Raw genomic sequence first — 25,018 nt, 5'->3', positions numbered from 1 at the left:
CCTCCCAATCTGTTTGAACTGTACAAGTCTGATCCAGAGGAGAGCTACAATCAGCACAAGACCAGAATACAATGGATTCGAAGATATTGGGCTGAAAAATGGTTCAAGTATAACTTCGTCACCTGAATATGTTGAGAAGAATGCTATCAAGCACCTGTGGGGCGATATTCTTTACAAGAATCTGCAACCCAAGTCGAAGCCTGAAGCTATTGCCCAAGGCTTATATCCTTGCATGGTCCGAGGACCTCAGCCAAAAAATGCCGACCCATCATCTCTTCTATGGTGTCGTGACGACAATCTCTTCAAGCGCAACTTTCAGTTCACAAAGGAGTCGGCTGCCAAAAACAGGAAGGATCTCGGACTCCACTTCAACCCTGGTCCGTCTGCTCCAAAACCGGATGGCACACGTGACGCCAATACCAATGTCATCGGCCCCTTCAATAGCTTCAATGGGCTTCTCTCCCATATTGCTTCTCAGAGGGCAACGGTAGAGCAATCTGCTGATGATGCAGACTCTGAGGATGCACCTGCACCACCGAAGCAAAAGAAGAAGTCAAAAGCTTCAAAGCCCTCTGCAGCACCAAAATCTTTGACTGTGAAGCCATTGATGATTGCACCTCCTGAACCAAGTGTGCAATCTGAAGACTTGTCTCGAGTCTCCAGGAAGACCAAGAAGACCAAGAAGCCCAAGAAGATTTCAGGGCATGACCTAACTCCAGCTGCGGTTATGCGCAATGAAGACAATACCATTGATCTATCCAGTGATGAAGATCTTGGTGATGAAGCTCTAGAGATGTTGATCAAGAGCAAGCAAGAGGCTGAGATCTTCCATGACCTGCCTCTCTTTAATGCTGACATTCTGAACAACTTCATTGAGGAATGGTTTGAGGACCAGAGCATCAACATTGATGATCTGCAGCTGCCAGTGGACATCAGCGTCACCTTTCACGAAGCCATTGCAAATGAACTTGCTCTGGCTCAGAAAATCATCGAGCTCAAGAACAAGATAGACTATGAGAAGGCACACTTCAAGAAGCACATGGCCAAGCTCAGTGTGGCTGATGTGCAAATCTTCAAGAAGATCATGAATGTCCTCAAGGCCAAATTCAACAAGAAGCCTGAAGAAGCCAAAGGCTCACGCGAGCGTATGAAGTACTACGCACAAAAATGTGTGCAAACGCACAATGAAGCTGAGAAGAGAAAGGCTCTTGGGTGTCCTGGCATCGAGCCCAAGATGGCTGCCAAGAAAAAGAAGAAGTCTGCTGAAGCCATACCTGAAGCTCAAAGGCGGGAACAACCCAGCATTGTCTTCCCTGCCAGCATGACTGCCTCGAAGCTAAAGGTCCCCTCATCAGCTTCCGAGCTAAAGAAGACAAGGCAAGCCGAAGCCAGAAAGAGGAAGCTCAAAGACACCTCTAACGGTGCTCCCTCCAAGAAGAAGTTGAAGACAAAGGCTTCAAAGTCTTCAAGAACAGAGTGTGCTGCTGCCCCAGAGCCCCTCAATGTTGAACCAATTTATGCTGCTCTCCCTGCCTCTACCAACCAAGAGCGTCGTCTAGTGATTCATGAGCCTACTTCCACAGAGGCTCCAAACAGTGAAGAGATTCCAGTTGTTGACCCCATCACAGCTGAAGACATTGGTCACGAAGACAATGTGAATGATGATGAAGTCCTTCCTCAACTTGAACCCAAGTTGGTATCATCGCCTGCTCTCATGAGCAGTGAAACTTATTAGCATTGGTCGTCCCTTGATGCCAGTTGCTCAAGATGACTCATGGGTTGAGCAACAACAACAAGTCACCCCTCTGCAAGACGAGACCCCACGTACTCCACCAGCTCAAGTCACCACTCCGGTGTTTGATGATGACAACTTCATGGAACATACCACCCCCTCTCGAAAGGCGTCGCCAGCATTTCGCAGGCTTCGCAAAGGCCTCAGGCCACAGGTCTCCATGACAAACATTCTAGAAGAGGATGTGCAACACAACAACTCAGTAGCACATCAAGTGTTCCCTGAAGCCACCCCTTCTATGTCTGCTTCTGAGTCTGAAGCTAAAACTGCTAAAGACATTCCAGCTGCATCAGCCGAAGAAGAAAAAGAAGAAGAGAGAGAAGAAGAAAGAGAACCCACACCCCCTGCCAGTGATCCGGTCCGACCAGATGAGAATGTCATCGTGCCCGACCCTCTAGTTGTTGAACAGATGGAGGTTGAAAACAATGAGGCTGCCACAACCAATAATACTGAAGCCAATGACACTGTCATGGCTGAAGAGAATGTGGAGCCCGAAGCCAATGTTGCTACTAACACCATTGTGCAGCCAATCATCTCTGATGACGCCGTTCCTCCACCAAGGCCTCATACTATGGAACGTGTGTTCAATCATGGTGAGATGGAGACTGTCAGATGGCCTATCATGGTTCCACCCACTCCTCCCGGGCCGCAATATAAGTATCATGTGGAGCAGAGGCCTCAAGTTCAGAAGCCTAAGCCAAGATTGTCAAGGCTTCCAAGTGTTGCCACAACACAGGGCTCGTTCAGTGTGCTCAGCTTCAGAGAGCACAACACCTTCTTTGACAGTGCCAAGAACCTGTACACGAAGCCAAAGATATCCTCTGACAGGTTTTGGAGCCATTAGCAGCAAAGCTACTACTCCTACATCTTATACAACCAGGACGGGATTTTCCGCATAAGCGTCTGAATTGTGATGCTATGACTGGGCTCCCATGCCTCGAAGAGGCCCTTGATTGTTTTCGGGATGTTGGGCTGCTGCCGTTTGTGACTGACAAGGAGCACTGGAATGAAGAACTTCTGCTCTAGTTCTATGCAACATTGCACATTTGAGGCTACAACAGGGATCCGAAGACTTGGGTCCTTGAGTGGATGACAGGAGATATTCATCATGAAGCCAAAGCTCAGGACATCATTGATCTTACTTCCCTGCCCACTCCAGGTAAGTTGCACGAACCTGGTTGCCAGCTTCATCAGAATGAACTGCAAAGCATCTTCCAGAAGCCAGAGCCCAACATGAGCCAAATGCTGAGCATGATGAAGCCATTGCCCCAAGACGCCGAATACCCCAAGGAGTTCTTTGTTAAGGACCTTGAGTACTTGCCACGCACAGTCTATCACATTCTGAGGCGTACTCTCTAGCCAATCAAAGGCAATCCCTCTGAAGCTAAACTCGAAGGCGCCATGAAGACATTGGTTTTCTATATCATCAATGGCATCAGGTTCAACACTCAGGATTTCTTTATCGGATAGCCTGCTGCTTCTGGGATTGATCTTTTTGGCCTGAAATTTTATGCTCCATGGGTGATGTGCTTGATCAAGCTTCATTCAACCATCAACTATCAACCTTCAGCACACAACCATATTGTGTTTTTGCCTGATGTTGATATGTCCATTGAAGCCATCTACCCCGAGCCAGCAAAGAAGCCACTCCACCTTCAGAATGCAGAATTCCAAAGCTTCACGCAGCCTATTGAAGGGATTCATGTGCCAAATGCTACAACTCCTGCTTATCCTCTGGCTGGAAACTTGCGTATGCCGCACCGTGCAAACACTAAAGCCACTGCCAGCACCATTGCTCAAAGGCCTCAGAAGCGTCCTCGTGTCCTCAACGACCGTGAGCTTCTGGTGTCTTTACATCAAAAGCAAGATAGGCATCATGACTGGCTGAAGCGTCAGATGCAGAGTCTCTTGGTGGATGTTAATCGCATTCGCAACTTGGCCACCAAGAACTCTTTCATTGTGCATGAAGCCTGTTGGCGGTCCTGGAAGAGCCTCACATTGCTCTGCTCTGAATATGATTTTTGCGAAGATGGCTTCATAGAGAGCTTCAAGTTTTACTCCAAGCCCCCACAATCTGCAAGCTAGCGTCGCACACCATCCATTGAAGATTCTGAACATTCGTCTTCAGCGACAACTGTTGTTGCGAGAATCGTCGATGAAGAAGATGACGCCACTTCACCAACTCTGGCTGCATTGCACCACGATTCTGCTTCAGGCCCGTCTGCACCACCAAACTCCAACGTCGGTCCTGCTCCATCTTCTACTCCAACAGGGAACGAGTAGATCCTCTATGTCTTCAAACCTTTTTGGTCCTTACTGATAAAAGGGGGAGAAGCATATGAGGTTGATAGTCTTCAAGCAAGTCCATATGGGGTGGTTGCATTATTTTTGCTAAGTTCATACAACTCTCGCTTTAAAACTATTTGGCTCTTGAGTTGTAACACTTAAACTTGATGTTCGTCTGCTACTCTTGCTGCTACTTTGTGATGCAATGATAAATTCCGCATGAAGTCATTCTGCAGACGCCCATTTTTCATTGTGCATGTCATTATCTTCGTTATTTTTATAAGTTGAAGAGGATCTCCACAAATTGAAACCTACCATGTGCATTTGCATTCAAAAGCAAACTACTTATATGCACATCTTCAGGGGGGGCCTTTAACTTTCACATACTTTTATCCCCATTGAAAACTTCAACCAGTTTGTCATCAATCACCAAAAAGGGGGACATTGTAAGTGCATCTAGTGCCATCCCTAGTTGGTTTTGGAGTATTGACAACAAACTTGGTTGAGGGACTAATGTGTTTGTGAGAATTGCAGGATAACATAGGTAGTAGTCCCTTATTTATTCGGTTTACCTACCAGAGATGACCCCTAAAAATGTGTGAAGACATTGAAGACGATGGTGGTTCGTGAAGACATTCACGAGGAAGATTATGACATGTGAAGACATTCACTTGAAGACTATGGTGTGCGAAGACATAGTTGTTTCGTAGTTTCCTTTTCTTCCTTGTTGAGTCATAGGAACCACCTACTATTAAGTGGGGTCCAAGTGAACAAAGTCAGAGTGACTAACGTGATGCTCAACCAAAATCCTATGTCTTCAAGCGAAGACAATGAGAGCAAATCTTATCCAGAGTTGGATGAGTCAGCTTTGCTTGTAGCCCAAGTAAAGCTGCCACGTGTGTTTGAAATCCGACCATTGGACACATGTCGGTTCCTTAGAGACCCAGGGTCATTTCGGACATATCAAGTCGGGTTGCCTCGTGGCTATAAATAGCCCACCCCCTACACCATAAATTGGTGGCCGCTTAGAGTTACTGCACGGCTTTTGTCGTTTGAGAGCAACCCACCTCCAAAGCATTTGAGAGAGAGATCCTTGCGAGGACAAAGCCCAAAACACCCAGAGCCAAAGAGTGTTAGGCATCACTGAAGTCTTTCTGTCCGCGTGACCTGAAGACTTGTTACACTTGAGGACTGTGAATCCTCCAGCCGGTTAGGCATCGCATTCTGAGCATCCAAGAGTCATTATGAACGAAGTCTGTGAAGGTTTGGAAGTCTACCTTAAAGACTTACCAGAGTGATTGGGCGAGGACTGGGTGTCCTTAGCTCAAGGGGAATAAGGTGAAGACGCGGTCTTCTAAGTTAAATCTCAGCCTCCCTAACCAGACGTACAGTTGACATAGCAACTCGAACTAGTCTACCAAATCCTTGTCTTCACCAAGCAACTGGTTCTATCCCTCACTTCTCTTTACTTTTCAGTTTGTCTTCATGAAGTCATTGCTTGCTTGTCTGATCTGATTGACTTCACTGTGTGAAGACTATTTATTGTTTGGCTTTATACTGTCTTCCATCCTGATCCATACTACCTAGCTGCTGATAGTCTTCATACTTTCACTACATTGCTTACTTGACTATGGCTTGTCTAGTGTAGTCTATCTTCCGCTGCATATCAATAGGTTCATTTCATCTGTTTGTCTTCAAATACCTCATGTTTTGAAGACTTTCATAAAAATCGCCTATTCACCCCCCTCTAGTCGATAACTAGCACTTTCACATTTGCCTCTGAATCCTCCTCTGAGGAGCTACCTGTAACTAGCAAGATATCTGCTTCAGCAGGTAGCATTGTCTGCTCTGAAGACCTTGTTTTCACTCCAGATTTATCCATCACCAATTCAAATGGCTGATGCACAGGAAGAGCAGTTGAATATACAAACATTGTTGACAAATGCAATGAGAAATACAAAAAAGGATGGCATGATATAATTCACATATATGATGTTTGGCTAAACAGCATGGCATTGCATAATTCACATATATAATGTCTTGCAACAAGATATCATTGCATAATTCACATATATAATGTCTTGCAACAAGATGGCATTGCATAATTCACATATATGGTAATTAGACACTAAATAGGTGGCATTCACACAAAGCATGTCTAAACTAAGCAAAGGACATAGCAATGCAAGACACCATACGCACGATATGAGCAACATAACCCTGCCAAGTTAGAGCATGCACCTCGGGGGGGGGGGGGATAGGACTGGTCATCTGTCTCTGAATCCTCCTCTGAGGAGCTATCCGTAACCAGCAAGACATGCGCTTCGTCAGATAGCATTGTCTGCTCTAAAGACCTTGTTTCCGCTCCAGATTTTTCCATGACTGTGTCGAATTGCTGATGCACAGGAAGAGTAACTGAATGTACTAAAATTGTTGACAAATTTAATACGTAATAGAAAAACGATGGCATGATATAATTCACATATAAGATGACTGGCTAACCAGGGTGGCATTGCAAAATTCACATATATGATGCCTGGCTAAACAAGATGGCATTGCATGATTCACATATACGATAAAGAAACTAAACAGATGGCATTCACACAAAGCATGTCTAAACTAAGCAGATGACATAGTTGATGTATAAAGTAAGCAATGCAAGGCACCATATGCATGAAATTACCAACATCGGCATCCCAAGTAAGAGCGAAGACCTCAGGGGGTAAATAGGAGTGGTCTTCTCCTTCTAAATCCCCCTCAGAACAGTTATCTTCCTCTTGATTACAATCCGAAATGGGTGGAGGGGGGGCTGCCTTTGCACCCACCATGGAGCGATGTCTGCATGAAATTTTATTGCCACGCAAGGCTCATCTCTTTTGCTCTACATGTTCAGTTCCATTGTGTACAATAACTGACATGCATAGGAATAAAACATAGTGAGATTATGTAAGGAGAGCATGAACAAATCCAGAGTTATGGTAGCAAACTGTGGATGGACCCAAAACCAATGATAGCAGGCTGATAATAGCTTTAGTTAAAAAATACAGATAATGGCTCCTTTAATGTTTGTTTGCACCCAACATGAAACTCATAGTAGACACCCGAGATTAACCAGATAGTAGACACATAGTACTGATTGCTGCCCTAATATGTACCCCATGACCATTTAAAAACTCAAGTTTCAGCATTATTTTGGACTTGACTCGGAGTCTAATAGGTGAGCACGACGATAAAGTAGCATGTCATCATATTAAGTGATGCATAACGTAAGCGGACACGATAGAGTGCGACCTTTCTTGCGGACTCGTGTAGTCCTCAAGGTCATCTGCTTAGTTGATGATGGTAATGCAGTTGTCGTGGCTGCTGGCGGCGGGGAAGAAGATTTGAGGCGGCGAAAGACAGTCTGGAGAGCGGATCCCTACTGTGGTGAACCCTTCCATCGTTGGAGCAGCTGAGCTGGGGTGGAACACAGCGCAGCATGAGCAGGACAAACCACACAAGGTTTTCTTTGACACATATCTGTAACAGAAGTAATTGTGTAAGGGCTTGTTTGAATTTGAGGATTCGAACAACGCAGGGATAGTAAATACACAGGAATAGGATAGGAATGCACGTGCAAAACAGAGAATTTAAAAACACAGGATTTCTGCCAATCTGGGTGTTTGGTTCACAAGAATTGGAAGATCACAGGAGGCAAAGAAGCATGGTGAGATTAAGTGAAACTACAAGAAAATGTACGGTTATAGTGCTATTATGCTACTATCTCTTAGTCTTGTGCTTCATGAATAGGAATTTGAAAAGGAGGACAAGTGGATATTAAAATTCCTACGGTTTTTCTTTCAAAGAAACACTAAAGGAACAAATCCTACAGTTTTCCTTTGCTCCATTCCTTTGAACCAAATACATGAATAGTAGTACCATAGGAAACTTTCCAATTCCTATGTTTTTCCTTCACTTTTCCTTTCAAGCACTGGCGATTCTAGTAGGCAGGCTTGAGCGGAAAAGCCTACACTAAAAAAATTTGTGCTACTTCTACTACTTTGGACCCAGGCCACTGCCCTACTAGCTCAACTCCCAGGCCCATCTACAAATGCACAGCTCAAACGCGCAGAGATAAATAATGATAGCGTTCAAGAGAGTCCATCACGGATAGCTAAGTTGCCTGGTACCTCACTGCTTGTCATATAGTAGGAGAAACTAATCGTATTTCACGTTACTACGTGTGCTCAGTGGACAATATATATAACCTGTAGAGTAAAAAAGAGATGCAATAAGTGTACAACCTCTTTGGCAAAGCCATGTCGATCTGAGCGTGATTGGGTTGGTCGGTGAGGATGCTCCGGCTGATTTGGCTGTCGGAGGAGGGGAAGAAGATCTTAGGCATCTGGAGATAGAGCCCGGGGTACTGCTTCGCTATGATGGAGGGTTTCGTCGTTGGAGCAGCTCCGGTGAGTTGTACGACAGCGAGGTTGAAGCAGGACAAGAGAGACAATGTTAACATGAGTGGAATTCTAATAGCATCTCCAATAGATGACGTAAAATACATAACCACAAAGTGCTAGATGTAAAATACATCAACCGCTCATCTCTGAACTTAACTGTCAAAACTGAATTTAACTGTCGAAACTGAATTTAACTGTCGAAACTGAATTTTGCTGTGAAAACTAAATTTTACTGTTGAAACTGAACACACTAGTAGCAGAAAAGCAGTAGCAGCAGCAGCGCCCAGAGAAGCAGCGGGTGCGAGAGCCGGGGCAGCTAGTCGTGTAAATCAGAGTAGGGTGAGGCTACACGTCAGTCGACTGACTTTTTCATCTCTGGTCAGTCGATTTTCCAGTCGTTGGATATGAAATCAAGGGCCTGCAGTTCATCTTTAACATCCACCCCCTGAGCCACTTGGAACATCTCTGCTTACCCGAATAAGGCACTTGGAACACATCTCTACTCCTAATGGACGACTTGGTGAATAGTCTCCGTGGTTTATTTTTGCTGGGTTTTTTTCGTCATCGTCCCACCTCCGGTTTTTTCATCATCCTCCCACCTCCGTTAACTCGCAACCCTCCCGCGAAAAAAACCCGTGCCAAAAAAACCCACTCCTATCGATCCCCTAGAGACATAGCGCTCCTCTCGCGGACGAGGTCTCGATCCGCTCTTCCTCCTCTCCCGAGGATACGCAGCCGCCGCCGCCGATCTGCCGATCCGGGCATCGCAGCCGCCGCCGATCTGCCTATCTGGGCAGACGCGGCCTTCACGGATCACGAGAACGCCGGCGCCGCCGGCTCCTCGGATGCGTCGCCCCCGGCGCTCAGATGCGTCGCCCGTCACCACCACGATGGCACCTCACTACTGCCGCTCGGCATGGATTGCCGCCCTGAGGGGGCAGGGGGGCGGCTACCGCGGGCCCCCAAACTCTAGGGGCCACATCCCAGGTATGCTCCATGTACGCATGAGGCCCGAGGCATGCTGCTACGATGTGTGAGCAGAGGAGTAACTCCTATTTTTTCCATCCGAGATCGTGGTCTCCTTCCCTCCCTACGATGCAAGTCACGCCCTACACGGCGGCCGCCAGGAAACAAATGCGCGAGGCCGCAAGCGGATCCAGCGGGTTGCGACGTTCAGACGGCCTGCCAGGAACAAGATGGTTGGCTTGTTGCTTCTGATCTGATTGCTCCAGGACTCCTTTTGTTTTTCTGCCACAAAGTTCCTTCCACCTATGATATGTGTATCAAGCAGTCGATCACACCAGTTCACCAATCAGCCCTATTTGCTTCACCGGCCGGATCTCCTAGGTATACTATTAATCACTAATTCACTAACCATTGTCACTACATGTATGTTGGCAATTAGATTATTTTAGCTCAACAGATTTTGTAATTTGTTGTGTTTTAGCACTGCCTGATATTATATCATCTGGAAAGTATCGATTTGGTAATGAGCAAGAAAAAGGAAAATAGGCTTATGGATGAGTTAATATAATTACAGAGAGGAACTATGGATAAATTTTATCAAGAGTAATAGGGGCACTTCGACGAGTTGGCAGTAATTCCCGTGGACGAACCAACTACTGATGTTAAGAATCAAGTAAGTGTTTATGATTCTATTTGTTATTTGAATCAACATTAAGATGTTTTGTAGAAATTATTTTAGTGCATTGAATATTACGTCCTAAATTGATGTGTATTATAATACTACATACATACATTTTTTGATCGGTTACTACATACATACATATACCGGGTGGGAGGTCCACTTAGCAATCTCAACGTTTGATATTGATATATGCAAACATATATATGAGGGGCGATGAGGGGCCCCATATTAGTTTTCGCCCTGGGCCCCCGAAATCTCAGGACCGGCCCTGCAGGGCGGCCAGACCAGGTGGCAAATATGGTGCATGAGTCAACCTCACAACGCACTATGGTGTCTAGCTAGGATGGGCGTGGTGTAACATGACGCTTTCTAGAAGCATGTTATCGAACATCTCCACAGAATCCCGAGCTTGCCTAATTCCCAAAGCATGTTATCATAAGGATGATTACGGAGGACAACTCTCTCAATTCCCAAAGCACTAATCTTGTCCTAATTGCTCATATATTGAATCACTTTTCGCTGCAAATATGTTTTCTATGCGTTCCTTCTTACAACCAGGGCATTTACTTCCCAAAGAGTTGCTCAACTAAAAAGGACAAGGTGTTTGAGACTGCTTTTATCTGCTCTGAAGTTTCCCCTTAAACACAGCTTTTCAGGTCTGTTATTCTTGGTCATATATTTTGGAGTTTTTGCAACTCAGTGTGAAAGAGTTGGGTAACCAACTCAAAATGCGGTGGACAGAACTCAAAATGAGGTGGACAGTGATCAGTGTGCAGTCCATTGAGTATTAGTTTCACGAGCACTTCATATTGTTAATTGTGCTTCTGTCTATTAATCAAGAGTGTATTACTAAAACTACAGATTGATTGTTGTTGATGCGCCTATTGTACTGTAATTATTTAGTTCCTTCACTTCTAAGATGATCTCAGGTTTAGTAGTGATATAAAAAAGCTATACATTTCTATGTTTTTCCTCTGCTATTGTGTTGTTTCATCATTTTCTGTTCCTTGCGGTCTGCCACTCTTTGACTCCCTTTTTGTGCTCAAATATTTCTCAATGTTCCTTGCAGGATCCATATGAGCTTGGTTACGCACTAAATTATTCTGGAGGATCTCAGGTAATCGTTGCAGTTGAAGATTACGCCCCTGGTCATGATTCTCATTTTCAAACTTGCCATTCATCATAGGTGATTTCCCTTGCCCCTTCATCAGTTAATTCCTTTTGCTTGGCGGACTGATTCACAACTTAAGTGGATCCCTGAGGAATTCTACAATGGGTGTTTTTCTTATGTATGTAGGTTTTGGATGGAGTGTATTCATGCATTATATTGGAGCAGGGACCTGCGGAGGAGGGGGATACCATGGGGAGGCGAACCTGGTAAAGTAGGGGTGGAAAGTAGACTATAGGTATGTTATCCGTGGCAAGGACTTGGTGGATTGTTTACCATTTAGTTGTGTTCAACACCGAAAAATGGTAATATCATTTTTTTGTCCTTTGCAAATTAAATTATTAATCCATAACATTATTTTTATATATGGGCTTCTATTAGCGCAACTGGATTGATGTAGCGGAGAATTACCTTCAAAATGATTAAACGAATGCGAAGATTGGCCTTCTTGAATTTTGACCACGTCTAATAACACTTCTAAATTATGTCTAATCTCCATGTAGTTTGGTCCGGTTATTTCATCAACTAGCCCACTACTATGTGCTGGAAGTTATATTGTTACTTAATATAGGCTACCCATTCTAAACATCTTTTTGACTGTGTTGTCAGATTGATTTATCCAATGGAACCTCACATTAATAATAAATTCCTTACAATAACAATGTGCTTTATTTTAAAATGGTTGAATATAATTACCAAGTTTGATGGACGTTCTATGCCATGCCAGTCATTCATATGGAGAGCGCAAATGCAAATGTTCATATTGTATTGACGATGCTCCCTTTTGAAATTAACATGCTTTGTCAATTTATTTTCGACATGATGTATTATCTTATTACTTTTTAGCCTATAGGTTTTATATGAGTGAAAATTAAATATGACAGTTCTTAGTCTGGTCTTGCCAACCCCTCCATGTTAACCAGGTATGCAATGCATTATATAAGATTATTTTTGTTGTTTTTCCTTCTTGTTAGTATTTTTAATTATGGTTATTACTCTTTGGAATAATCAACAATTTAATCTCTACTATTAAAGGGGAGTAAGTAGGTCATTTTTTCATGGAGGGTGAGGCACAACCTTGTGAAGGAGTGGAGAAGATAGTGTGCTCTGGTCCTCCTCCAAGCCCGCCAGCATGGTCAGAAGTTGAAATTCCTTTGGGCATAGTATCCCAGGACCATGAGGAAGAACATATAGTCTCAACAAAAATGACATTAGCCCATTAGAGAAATAGGTGCTGATTGTTTAGCAGATATGTTGGTGTGTCAAGTGTTGAGGAGCAGAGTTTACCCATTCCACAACTTCAAGCTTGATGGGGGCATCAACAACGGTGCCTTCACCCTTGCTTGTGCCTGTGCCCATATGGCCATCTTTGATATGTGGTATTTAGTTACATGACAGAGTTCTTTGTAAGTGATAAGATGATTTGGAACTCGGTCACTTGATACATGTTTGATTGATGGGGAAAGTATCAGGTGCTCCCAAGCCTGGTGAACTTCGTATTAGTGACCTTTTAGATATTTAGCATTCTAAAAGTTAGATCCACCCGAACTGGATATGCATACTATTCTTGAGGTCGCTCGTGTGGGCTCCTGGTCTACAATTTGCTGATTTGAGTATATGTTGCGTCTTGATGTGTTGCAGATCCTTAAGGTCAGGTGTGATAACTAGCGACACGTGGTGGAGCTTCTGCGGTAGGGCATCGCCGACGGCAGCATCACCTGCATCAAACTCTCCCTGGTCGCCTTCGAGAGTGTGTGCACCCGACCTACAAGCTTGTTATGATGCCCTTTGAATTTCCGAGCAACTTGCAACCTTTCCAGATTTATCAACACTGGTCACATTAGTAGTCAATATGGTTCAGATGCATAATAGTACGTACTTCGTTTCCTTTTTGTTGCATACATGGCATCTTGTGAGAAAGTGTTCCTTATATTATGTAACTAGGGATAAATATGACGAAGCCAACAGTAAAGGTGCTCATGTAAAAAAACTGAAGTTTAAAGGAAATTGTTATAATATATATATCAATTCCGACATTGGTATCTAAAGGATGGGTCAAGGAATGTTTGTCCCTCATGAGTGATGGGTTCCCTGTTTGGCTCCCTTTTCTATGAGTTGACTCTACAGATCTTGGATCTTCTCTGAAACCGTAAATTGGCAGTTGTAGCAAAAGTATATATATATATATATATAGTTGCTAGACCTTCTCATTACACTCTTTCACTTTTTTGGCCTAATACTATCATGTATGGACCTAATAACAGAAGACATGAGAAATGCTTTTGTAACATAATGATTGTTTCGTTAGCTGCTCTGTTTATTTAGTGTTGTTGATCCAAAAACTTGAAAGTGTACAAATTTTCATGCATGGGACTAAAGAACCAACCATTTCTCGATTTGGTGATGCTTTATTCAGATTTCTTGTGCATCAGATTGGAATGTTACCACAAACCTGTTTTTATCTCATTTCATGGGTGTTAATGCCAAGGCCTTTTTTATGTCCCCTCTACTGTTTTCCGTTACATGTGATGGTCGAAATTGGACCGGAGAGGTTCTGAACTCTTTGGCCTATGATATGTAAGTAGCAACCAGTCATGCCCATTCTGATTGATGCTTAAATTTGTGAACCTCTCCTAGCATTTGCAGGGCCATACTACTGGTATAACCCATGGTAAGATTGACATCAAATTGCTCAACTTCCTGACACATGAATAGTTGTCAAATGGTAATACTTGAATTTATCCTTGCATCTTCAATAAATCGACCACTGAATCCACTAGATCCATTAATGAGTTCAAATACTTTGTTGTTTATAAATTTTCAGTGAAATTTCTTATATGCTCGATCGCCTGATTTTATGTACTTTTTCCCAATAATAGGAAACAATCTTTTTATAGCTTATTATAATCGTTGGGAGTATCTGCTCCTGTGTATGTACTCTTAGTTATCTTGTAGAGTTGGGATGTTATGCTGCGTATGTCTTTTGCTGTAGTAGTTCCTAAGGTAAACTGTATGGTTCTAAGTGGCAAATTTCATGTGTAACAGTTTGCCACACAATTGTGTAATGCATTGAAATTTCTGGTTGTAGCATTTTGGAAAATTAGTTTTAAGGAACAAAATCCTCCATGTTTTTTCTTTAATTAATGGATAATAATAATGGAAATTCTCCCTGAGACAACCGGTCATATTTGATAGATAGCACCTGCATAAAAAGGCGTCCATGTGTTATCTAGATAGCACTTGCATACCGGATCCGATCCCGGGCTACACCCCTGCCAAGCAGATTGAACTATCTCCTGGAACCCTTGCATCCTTATGACCTTACCCAATGATTCTCGAACCGGAAAGCGTGGGAGTGTATAAATGATACATCACAATTTAGCAGCAATGGGCAATGATCTGACATCTCTAATGGAAGGGCTTGCAGCAAGCAGTTTGGCATCATGCACTCCCACTCATCATTGATCAGCACACGGTCAAGTTTCACAACAGTTGCATTTCTCTGCTCATTGCACCATGTGTAGCGCCGCCCGTGTAGGTACAGATAAGTTAGTATACGTCGTTGACTTACATTTTTATCTAAATACATTGCAAGTAAAGAAGAATTCTAATTTTCTACACATATGAAATTTGACCTGCATTATGTTTATATATGCAACAAGTAATTTTTTTGAAGCCCGTGGCAACGCACGGGCATTCTACTAGTTAAGATAAGTATCAACCTGCCATGCAGATCAGGAGAGTATTGCATCTTCACGGAGTGGGATAGTTAATATAGGGATACTCTCCTCCCAGCTGACCAACAGCTTGTCTCTCACTTCTACTTCACGGGATCTCTGATCACATAGAGTGGGTTACCACTATGGACAACTCATGCGGTGGGTCTCAGACCCATCTCCATCGATGCATTATCTATCACATTACGTGATAGACCCTTTGTGAAGGGATCTGCCAAATTTTTCGATGTTTGGATATAATCCAACGTAATAACTCCGGAGTTCCTCAATTTTCTGACAGATTTTAGTCTCCTCTTCACATGCCTTGAGGATTTCATACTATCCTTAGAACTGTTTATCTTGACGATCACAGTTTGATTATCACAGTTCATCAGGATAGGGGGTATTGGTTTTTCAACCATAGGTAAGTCCATCAAGAGCTCATGAAGCCACTCTGCTTCAACAGTGGCAGTGTCTAATGCTGTGAGTTCTGCTTCTATAGTTGACCTTGTTAAGATGGTCTGCTTGCAAGACTTCCAAGAAACAGCGCCACCACCAAGTGTAAAAACATAACCACTTGTGGCCTTAATCTCATCAGCATCAGATATCCAGTTTGAGTCACTATAACCCTCCAATACCCTTGGATACCCGGTGTAGTGAATCCCATAGCTCGCAGTGCCTTTCAAATAGCGCATAACTCTCTCAAGCGCATGCCAATGATCATCTCCCGGTTTTGACACAAACCGACTCAGCTTGCTCACAACAAATGAGATGTCAGGCCTTGTGGCACTCGCCAAATACATAAGCCAGCCAATAATCTGAGAATACCTCAGTTGATCTCTAGCAATCCGTCAATTCTTTCGAAGCAACACACCAGCATCATATGGAGTTGGAGAAGGCATGCAGTCGCTATACCCAAAACGACTCAAGACCTTTTCCACATAGTGAGACTGAAGCAGTGTGATCCCACCATTCTCATCTCTCAACAGCTTGATGTTTAAGATAACATCAGCTACTCCTAGATCCTTCATCTCAAAACAGCGAGATAAGAAATCCTTAACCTCCTTGATTAAATCAAGTTTGGTTCCAAAGATCAGTATGTCATCGACATACAGACAAAGAATAAATCCTTCGCCCCCACCATGGCGATAGTACACGCACTTGTCACCATCATTTAGTACAAAGCCGACAGTAGTTAATGTTCTTTCGAACTTCTCATGTCACTCCTTAGGAGCTTGTTTAAGGCCATATAAAGACTTTAATAACTTGCACACCTTTCCTTCCTGACCAGGTACTACAAAACCATCTGGCTGATCCATGTAAATTTCCTCCTTCAACTCTCCATTGAGGAAAGCCGTCTTAATGTCCATTTGATGAACGAGAAGACCATGTGAGGCAGCTAGTGATAGTAGCACCCGAATTGTGGTCAGTCTAGCCACGGGTGAGTAAGTATCAAAGAAGTCTTCACCTTCTTTCTGGGTATAACCCTTGGCCACAAGCCGTGCCTTGTACTTTTCAATCGTACCATCATGTCTAAGCTTCTTCTTGAACACCCACTTACATCCTACAGGTTTGCACCCATAAGGACGGTTAGTGATCTCCCAGGTTCCATTAGCTAAGATGGAATCCATCTCGCTACGTACAGCTTCCTTCCAGTAGTCAGCATCAGGAGATGCATAGGCTTCTGAAATAGTCCTGGGTGTGTCATCCACGAGGTACACAATGAAATCATCACCAAAGGACTTTGCAGTCCTCTGTCTCTTACTCCTCACAGGAGTTCCATTGTCACCCTCAACAGGATTCTCAACGTGTTCCATCGCAATGGTGGGTTCAGGAATTACAGCGAATTCCTCACTAGATGGAGTAGGTATCTCCTGATTTGATGAAATCGACATATCCTTCATAGGAAATATGTCCTCAAAGAAAGTTGCATCATTCGACTCCATAATCGTACCAACATGCATGTCGGATACCTCAGATTTTATTATCAAAAATCTATAGCCAATGCTATGAAAAGCATAGCCCAAAAGAACACAATCCACGGTTTTTGGTCCAAGCTTGCGCTTCTTGGGAATTGGTATATTGACTTTCGCCAAACAACCCCAAGTACGTAGGTAAGAGAGTTTCAATCTTTTCCTTTCCCATTCCTCAAATGGAGTCATGGTCTTATGCTTTGTGGGAACTTGGTTTAGGACATGACATGCAGTCATTAGCGCCTCCCCCACCATTCCTTGGAGAGACCCGGTGTGTCTAACATGGTGTTAACCATATCAGTTAGAGTTCGGTTCTTTCTTTCGGCTACCCCATTTGACTGAGGTGAGTAGGGAGGCGTCCTCTCATGGATTATACCATGTTCCGCACAAAACAGATCAAATTCATTGGAAAAATACTCTCCACCACGATCGGACCTAAGTCGTTTAATTTTCCGATCAAGTTGGTTCTTTGCCTCAGCTTTATAGTTTTCGAAGAAAGTTAGAGCCTCATCTTTTGATTTCAGAAGATACACATAACAATATCTAGTGGAGTCATCAATCAACGTCATGAAGTATCTCTTTCCACCTTTTGTCAACACGCCATTCATCTCACAAAGATCAGAATGTATAAGCTCTAGTGGCGCCAAGTCTCTTGCCTCTGCAGTCTTATGGGACTTGCGAGGTTGCTTAGCTTGCACACATACTTGGCACTTGGAGCCTTTGGCAGTAGAGATTTTCGGAATTAAATTCATATTGGCTAGCCGCGTCATGCAACCAAAGTTAATGTGACAAAGTCGTGAATGCCAAATATCAGACTCATTATTGTGGCAAACATTATTAATAACTTTAGTGCAAATATCTGACAAAGACAGGCGGAACAAGCCTCCGCTCTCGTAGCCTTTTCCAACAAATTGTCCATACTTAGAAATTACAACTTTATTGGATTCGAAAACCAACTTAAAACCATCTCGACATAAACGGGAACCGCTAACGAGATTTTTATTGATGGACGACACATGATGAACGTTCTTCAGACGCACGGTCTTCCCCGAAGTAAACTTCAGATCGACCGTACCAACACCTCGAATGATGGCATGTGACCCATTCCCCATCAGCATGGGAGAAGTCCCTGTGGCCCTGATTCCTTCATATCAGGATCACCAATGACAACATTAGCGGACTTGCCGCTCTTCTCATGTTCGCACTCCTCAAAGCGGTTAGGACACTTCGGAGCCCAGTGATTAGGATCACCGCAGACATGGCAAAGTCCCTTCCCCTTCTTATGAGAATTCTTCTTGAAGTTCGTAGAATGTGATGGCTTGTTCTTTGTATCAAACTTGCCTTTGCCCTGAGTTTTGTTCTTGTTGTTTTTGAACTTGTTGGGCTGGAAGTTCTTCTTCTGTACCATGTGGGCACTAGAAGCTCCCTCAGCAACTCGAGCACGTGTGTCCTTTGCTCTCGCCTTCTCTTCAACATCAAGAGTACCAATGAGATCCACAACAGAAAACTCCTGTCTCTTGTGTTTCAGGGAAGTAGCAAAATTGTTCCACGAAGGTGGAAGCTTGGCAATGATGCCTCCGGCAACAAATTTGTCCGGCAACACACACTTGAAGTACTCAAGTTCTTTTGCGAGCGACTGTATCTCATGAGCCTGCTATACAACAGAGCGCTCATTAGTCATCTTGTAGTCATAGAATTCCTCCATGACGTACAACTCGCTGCCGGCGTCCGAGGCACCAAACTTGGCCTCGAGCGCAGCCCACATGTCCTTGCCATTTTCAAACGACATATACGAATCCACAATGGAATCATCCAGAACACTCAGAAGAGCGCCTTTAAAGAGAGTATCGATCTTCTCAAAAGCTTCCAGTTGTGCTGGATTAAGATCGCCCTCAAGCCTGCCCTTGGTGGCATCATAGCAGCCCATGGTCTGAAACCAGTAGACTGCTCTCGTGCGCCAGCTCTTATATTGCGCCCCCTTAAAGGCAGGCGGCTTCAAATGCGCAGCAAAACCACTCGGAGTAAATTGCCTATAATCAGGTTTTGGGATTGTTAGAAATATGAGCAAATTACTACGAGATTTAATCCGAATAAACAGAAGATAAATCATGACTATAGTAGCAGAGATTGAACTAATCATGCGAACTAGCATAGTAGATGAACAGATCACATCTAGGGCACATACTAGAAACATGAATTCTACCACGATCTCGAACAGGAAGGATAGAATCACATACGGTGCAGCGGGAGCAGCACCGCCGACGTTGACGTTGTCGCCCATGTTGTCGAGGATGAGGTTGCCGAGGTTGGGGAAGAAGTCGTCGTTCGCGAAGTCGTCGCTGCCAGCAGTCGCACGAGTGCGCTCCCCAAAAACCTGATCGCCCCTCTCCCGTACAGGATCACGAGAGGCGGGGTTCCGGAGGCCTGCTATCCCTTCTCCCGGTGCACGCCGAAAGGAGGGATGGAGAAGACTTGCTTGGCGGCGCAATGATCTGGAACGGTGGTGAGAAACCATACAAAGCGGCGGCGGCTAGGGTAAACGTCTGCCTGACTATAAGTGCGGGTCGGGTAGGTCGTGGGAGTAAACCCCACATCCGAGTCATCACGATCCAAAAGAATCGGAAACGATTCAGTAATTAACGCGTCCGTTAATTATTAATTAATGACTCATTAATTTTTCCCGAGCAGCAAAAATATAGACGACGTGCATAGCTCTGCCCTCGGCTCGGCTCAATCCCGCAACCCGCGGCGCGTCGTGACGAGGCGAGGCGTGGCGAGGCCAGCGAGGAGGAGGAGCGCGCGTGTAGGTCTCCTCTTCTCATGCTCATACAAGTGGTAGAAGAGCTCACCTTATAAAGAGGTGCAACTCTCTCTCAACTTATGAGGTGGGACTAAACTTTAGCCTCACTCACTCCACTCACATGTGTGCATGAATGGGCCAAGAGAATTTCAGAATTTTAGTTGGGCTTTGGGCGAAAAGCCCACTAGCAAATTCCAACAGGAACGTCGTGCGGCAGACTGCTATGTCCGATCACACAACCGGCGGCGAGTGGAGGTGTCTATTCGCAACACATGCAAACCCTAGTGACAGCGCCGAAGCGATCAATCCCTGAGTGTGCGGCACCTCCACTTTATATAGGCGTCCGTCGCGGGCTCAACACTTGGGCCTCACACGGACCCTAAAGCCCATAAGTCTACTCGGCCACAATCCGAATACAGCTCGGATCACATCCGACCAGTGTCCTCGGATCCGACCTCGTAGGTTCCTTCCCTTAAGCGTGCGACCCCTTAGGTTCAAGCCGGCTTGGTCGCAGTTCGGATCACCTCTGAACTGCATGGTTGGTAGCGGCCTCTAGCAAGGCATGCTGAACCCCAAGCAGACTATGAAGCTGGTTAGCGAACCTGTACATCACACTTCCATTCCTTTTTCCACACGATATATGTTGTCGAGCTCAAGGTGAGTCTGTCATCCTTGTGCTAGCCCGACCTCTTTCTCGTTCCAGTGATGTCGACCACAAACCGGATTATCTCATAATCCATGTCGCATGGCCATGCTTATCCTGATCGGATCACATAAGGGGCCCAAAGCATATCTCTCCTAATCGGAGGGGCAAATCCCATCTTGCTCGACCATGTCTCGCAGCATGGGTCTGGACAAGCCCGAAACCTACCTTTGTAACTACCCAATCACGGAGTAGCGTTTGGTCGGCCCAAAGCAGATCTGTCACCATCCCGAGTACATGCATCAGCTCAGGTCCTAGGACATAGAATGTATGTCGTACTAGAGACTCACAGATGACATATCGCTGCATCTCATAGTTGGGTCTGTCCGACTCGGACCTTATCTCGACTCGGATCCGACTACGTCGAATCCGACCAGAACCTTCCAAGCCCATATTATCCGGTTAGCATCCAATGCTCCATGGCTAGTGAGACCAAGCCATCGACCGTGTCATATGCTAGTCTATTCAGCTGCGTGTCCACACAGCCCTTTCGACTAGGGACCTTTTAGGACATTCATCATACAATGCATGGTTCCACAAACAAGTCACATACTTGCTGATACACATCATTGATAATGTCCAAGGACTATCTTTATTCATAAACACATAGGAAATATCATCATACATGATTGCCTCTAGGGCATATCTCCAACAGTCTCCCACTTGCACTAGAGTCAATCAAATAGACATCGAATGCCCATGGCTCTAACGTGCCCCTCATGCTTGGGTTGTGGAAGCGGCTTAGTCAACGGATCTGCAACATTTGCATCTGCGTGAATTTTGCATAACTCTACATCACCATTCTTTACGATCTTTCGTATCAGGTGATATTTCCGATCTATATGTCTGACCTTGTGGTGATTCCTCTGCTCCTTGGCTTGTGCGATGGCACCAGAATTATCACAATAAAGGTCCAACAGTTTTACCGAGGCTGGGAAAATACCAAGATCATCCAAAAAGTTCCGGATCCAAACACCTTCTTTCGCAGCTTCACAAGCCGCAATGTATTCGGCTTCTGTGGTAGAATCGGCCATTGTATCTTGCTTGGAACTCATCCAGCTCACTGCTCCTCCGTTCATGACGTACACGAATCCGAACTGTGATCGACAATCATCTCTATCGGTTTGGAAACTAGCATCGGCGTAACCCCTTACGACGAGCTCTTCCTCACCTCCATAAACTAGGAACATCTCTTTAGTCCTTTTCAGGTACTTCAAAATATTATTTACTGCTGCCCAGTGACTCTCACCTGGGTTGGCTTGGTATCTGCTTGTTAGGCTTATTGCAAAAGCAACATCTGGCCTTGTACATATCATGGCATACATGATGGATCCGATTGCCGAGGCATACGGAATCCTACTCATCCTGCTTCGCTCATCAGATGTCGAAGGACTCTGAGTCTCGCTTAGCCTTATACCATGTGAGAGTGGCAAGAACCCTTTCTTCGCCTCACTCATGTTGAACCGCTTCAACACTTTATCTATGTGCGTGCTCTGGCTTAAGCCGAGCAGCCTCCTCGATCTATCTCTATAGATCTTAATGCCTAAAATGTACATTGCCTCACCAAGGTCCTTCATCGAAAACTTGCCATTCAATGACTCCTTGACCAAGTTCCACATTGAAACATCATTTCCGATCAGTAGTATGTCATCCACATACAAGATCAAAAACACTATCGAGCTCCCACTTAACTTCTTGTATAAACAAGCGTCCTCTTCGCTTTTGATGAAACCGAGACCAGTGACGACCTCATCAAAACGAATATTCCAGCTCTGAGATGCTTGCCTCAACCCATAAATGGATCTCTTGAGCTTGCATACCTTACTAGCGCTAGTCGGATCGACAAAACCCTCGGGCTGTATCATATACACGTCCTCGGTTAAATTTCCATGGAGGAAAGCCGCCTTGACATCCATCTGCCATATCTCGTAATCGAAATATGCAGCTATAGCTAGTACGATCCTCACCGACTTCAGCATCGCTACCGGCGAGTAAGTCTCGTCGTAGTCAATTCCTTGAACTTGTCCATAACCCTTAGCGACAAGCCGAGCTTTGTGGATCTGAACATTTCCATCCACATCGGTTTTCTTCTTAAAGACCCATTTGCAACCAATGGCCGTCACGCCAGGCGGCGGATCAACCAAGTCCCAGACTTGATTCTCATCCATGGACTTTAACTCGGATCTCATGGCCTCCAGCCATGCCTCGGAATCTGGGCTCACCATCGCTTCCACATACGTGGCCAGCTCGTCGCTTTCTAGCAACAATACATCACGCACTCTGCGCAATCTTTCCAACCTCCGTGGTTCTGGTGCCGCTTCCACTACGGGTTCCCTGACTGACTTCGGTATGATCTCATCACCAGCCGAGCCGTCCCCGAGTGGTCCTCGAATTTCTTCGAGTCGGACCGTCCTCCCACTGGCCTCCCGACTGAAAAACTCTTTCTCAAGGAAAACCCCGTTCCGAGCAACAAACAATTTGTTCTCTTCCCGGTTGTAGAAGCTATATCCCAAGGTTTCCCTCGGATATCCCACGAATATGCATTTATCCTACTTGGGTGTAAGCTTGTCTGACATAAGTCGCTTGACAAATGCTTCACAACCCCAAATCTTTAGAAAAGACAAACTGGGACTCTTCCCGGTCCACATCTCATGTGGTGTCTTGTCTACGGATTTTGATGGTACCCTGTTAAGTGTGAAAGCTGCAGTTTCTAGAGCGTATCCCCAAAATGACAAGGGTAAATCCGATTTGCTCATCATTGACCGAACCATGTCCAACAAGGTCCTATTCCTCCGTTCTGACACGCCATTTCTCTGTGGCGTACCCGGAGGTGTGAGCTGAGGTACTATACCTCGGCTTTTCAGATGATCATCAAACTCCTGGCTCATGTACTCACCTCCACTCATCATTGACCGAACCATGTCCAACAAGGTCCTATTCCTCTGTTCCGACACGCCATTTCTCTGTGGCGTACCCGGAGGTGTGAGCTGAGGTACTATACCTCGGCTTTTCAGATGATCATCAAACTCCTGGCTCATGTACTCACCTCCACGATCAGATCGTAGAAGCTTTATAGTCTTGCCGAGCTGATTCTCAACCTCGTTCTGAAACTCCTTGAATTTTTCAAAAGTTTCCGACTTGTGCCTCATCAAATAGATATATCCAAATCTACTCAAGTCGTCGGTGAAAGTCACGAAGTACTGATAGACACCTCTGGCAGTTGTGCTCATTGGACCACACACATCACTATGTATAAGTTCTAACAGCTCGGACGCCCTCTCGCAACTCTTTACGAAAGGAGACTTAGTCATCTTGCCGAGCAAGCATGTCTCGAACGACTCAAAGTCGGACAAAGTTAGGAGCCCATCATCATGGAGCTTCTTCATGCGTTTCAGACTAATGTGTCCAAGCCGGCAATGCCAGAAGTATGTCAGATTTATCTCATTAGGCTTATGCCTCTTGACATTCACGTTATAGACCGGTTCCTGTTCTAGATTCAATATAAATAGCCCATCAACAATGGGTGCATAGCCGTGGAACATACCATTCAAATAAAACGAACAACCATTGTCCTTTAAATTGAATTCATAACCCTGACTCATCAAGCATGAGGCAGAAATAATGTTCCGACTAAGTGCAGGAATGTAATAACAATTATTCAATTCCAAAATAAATCCAGAAGGAAGCTGGAGCTGCATCATGCCGACCTCCAACGCAGCAACTCCTGCTTTTGTTGCCGACCCTGATGTCAATCTCCCCTTGTGCCACACGCCTAGTTCTTACCAGCCCCTGCATCGAGTTGCAAATATGAACAACCGATCCGGTATCAAATACCCAAGAGCTACTAGGTATGTCAGTAAGGTAAATGTCTATAACATATGCAACAAGTGTACCTTTGCCTAAAGAAGCATTTCCGGCCTTCTTGCCATGCTCTGCAAGCCACTTGCTACAGTTCCTCTTCCAATGACCAGTTTCCTTGCAATGGTAGCAAATAGTCTTTGAGTCCGGTCCAGACTTTGACGCAGCGGCGGAGGTTACTGTCTCCGTGCCCTTTGCCTTAGCCTTTTTCTTAGACCAACTCTTCTTGAACTTAGCCGATTTCTGCACCATCAACACTTGGTGCGTGCCTTTCTTAATATCCTGCTCTGCCACCTTAAGCATCCCATTCAATTCAGTGAGCTTCTTATCCATGCCATGCATATGATAGTTCGAGATGAACGTCCCATAGTTGGGCGGAAGAGATCCCAGAACTGCATCAGTAGCCAGCTCATCCAAGAGCGGGAAGCCCAACCTATCCAAAGCTTGCACATATCTGATCATCTTGATCACATGTGGGCTCAGTGGATCACCTTCCTTCATCTTGCAATCCATCACGGATCGCCAGACGTTGAACCTTTCGGTCCTAGCCTGTGTCTGAAACATGCTCTTGAGACTCTCGATCATATCGTAAGCCTCAACATTTTCGAAATGCTGTTGCAAATCAGGCTCCA

At 44.8% G+C, this 25,018-nt stretch overlaps 1 long non-coding RNA gene across 6 annotated transcripts; it reads left to right on the top strand.

Annotated features, from left to right (window-relative positions):
- The first annotated feature begins 9,204 nt into the window (after nt 1–9,204).
- On the top strand, nt 9,205–13,138 carry LOC109786240 (uncharacterized). 6 transcript variants are annotated; one of them, XR_012205374.1, is made up of 8 exons: nt 9,205–9,507; nt 9,591–9,867; nt 10,061–10,159; nt 11,238–11,354; nt 11,466–11,574; nt 12,190–12,259; nt 12,372–12,499; nt 12,978–13,138. It is a non-coding gene; the product is annotated as an uncharacterized lncRNA (long non-coding RNA). The 6 variants fall into 6 exon arrangements; XR_012205372.1 differs by lacking the exons at nt 9,205–9,507; nt 12,372–12,499; nt 12,978–13,138 and having other exon boundaries at nt 9,600–9,867; nt 12,190–12,304; XR_012205375.1 differs by lacking the exons at nt 9,205–9,507; nt 12,372–12,499; nt 12,978–13,138 and having other exon boundaries at nt 9,600–9,867; nt 12,221–12,260.
- Nucleotides 13,139–25,018: the final 11,880 nt, after the last annotated feature.

Source organism: Aegilops tauschii, chromosome 3 (genome assembly GCF_002575655.3).
Source record: "Aegilops tauschii subsp. strangulata cultivar AL8/78 chromosome 3, Aet v6.0, whole genome shotgun sequence".
In the NCBI taxonomy this organism is placed as follows: Eukaryota; Viridiplantae; Streptophyta; class Magnoliopsida; order Poales; family Poaceae; genus Aegilops; species Aegilops tauschii.
The sequence above is the reverse complement of the archived record's forward strand: the minus strand, read 5'-3'. Positions and strand labels throughout refer to the sequence as shown.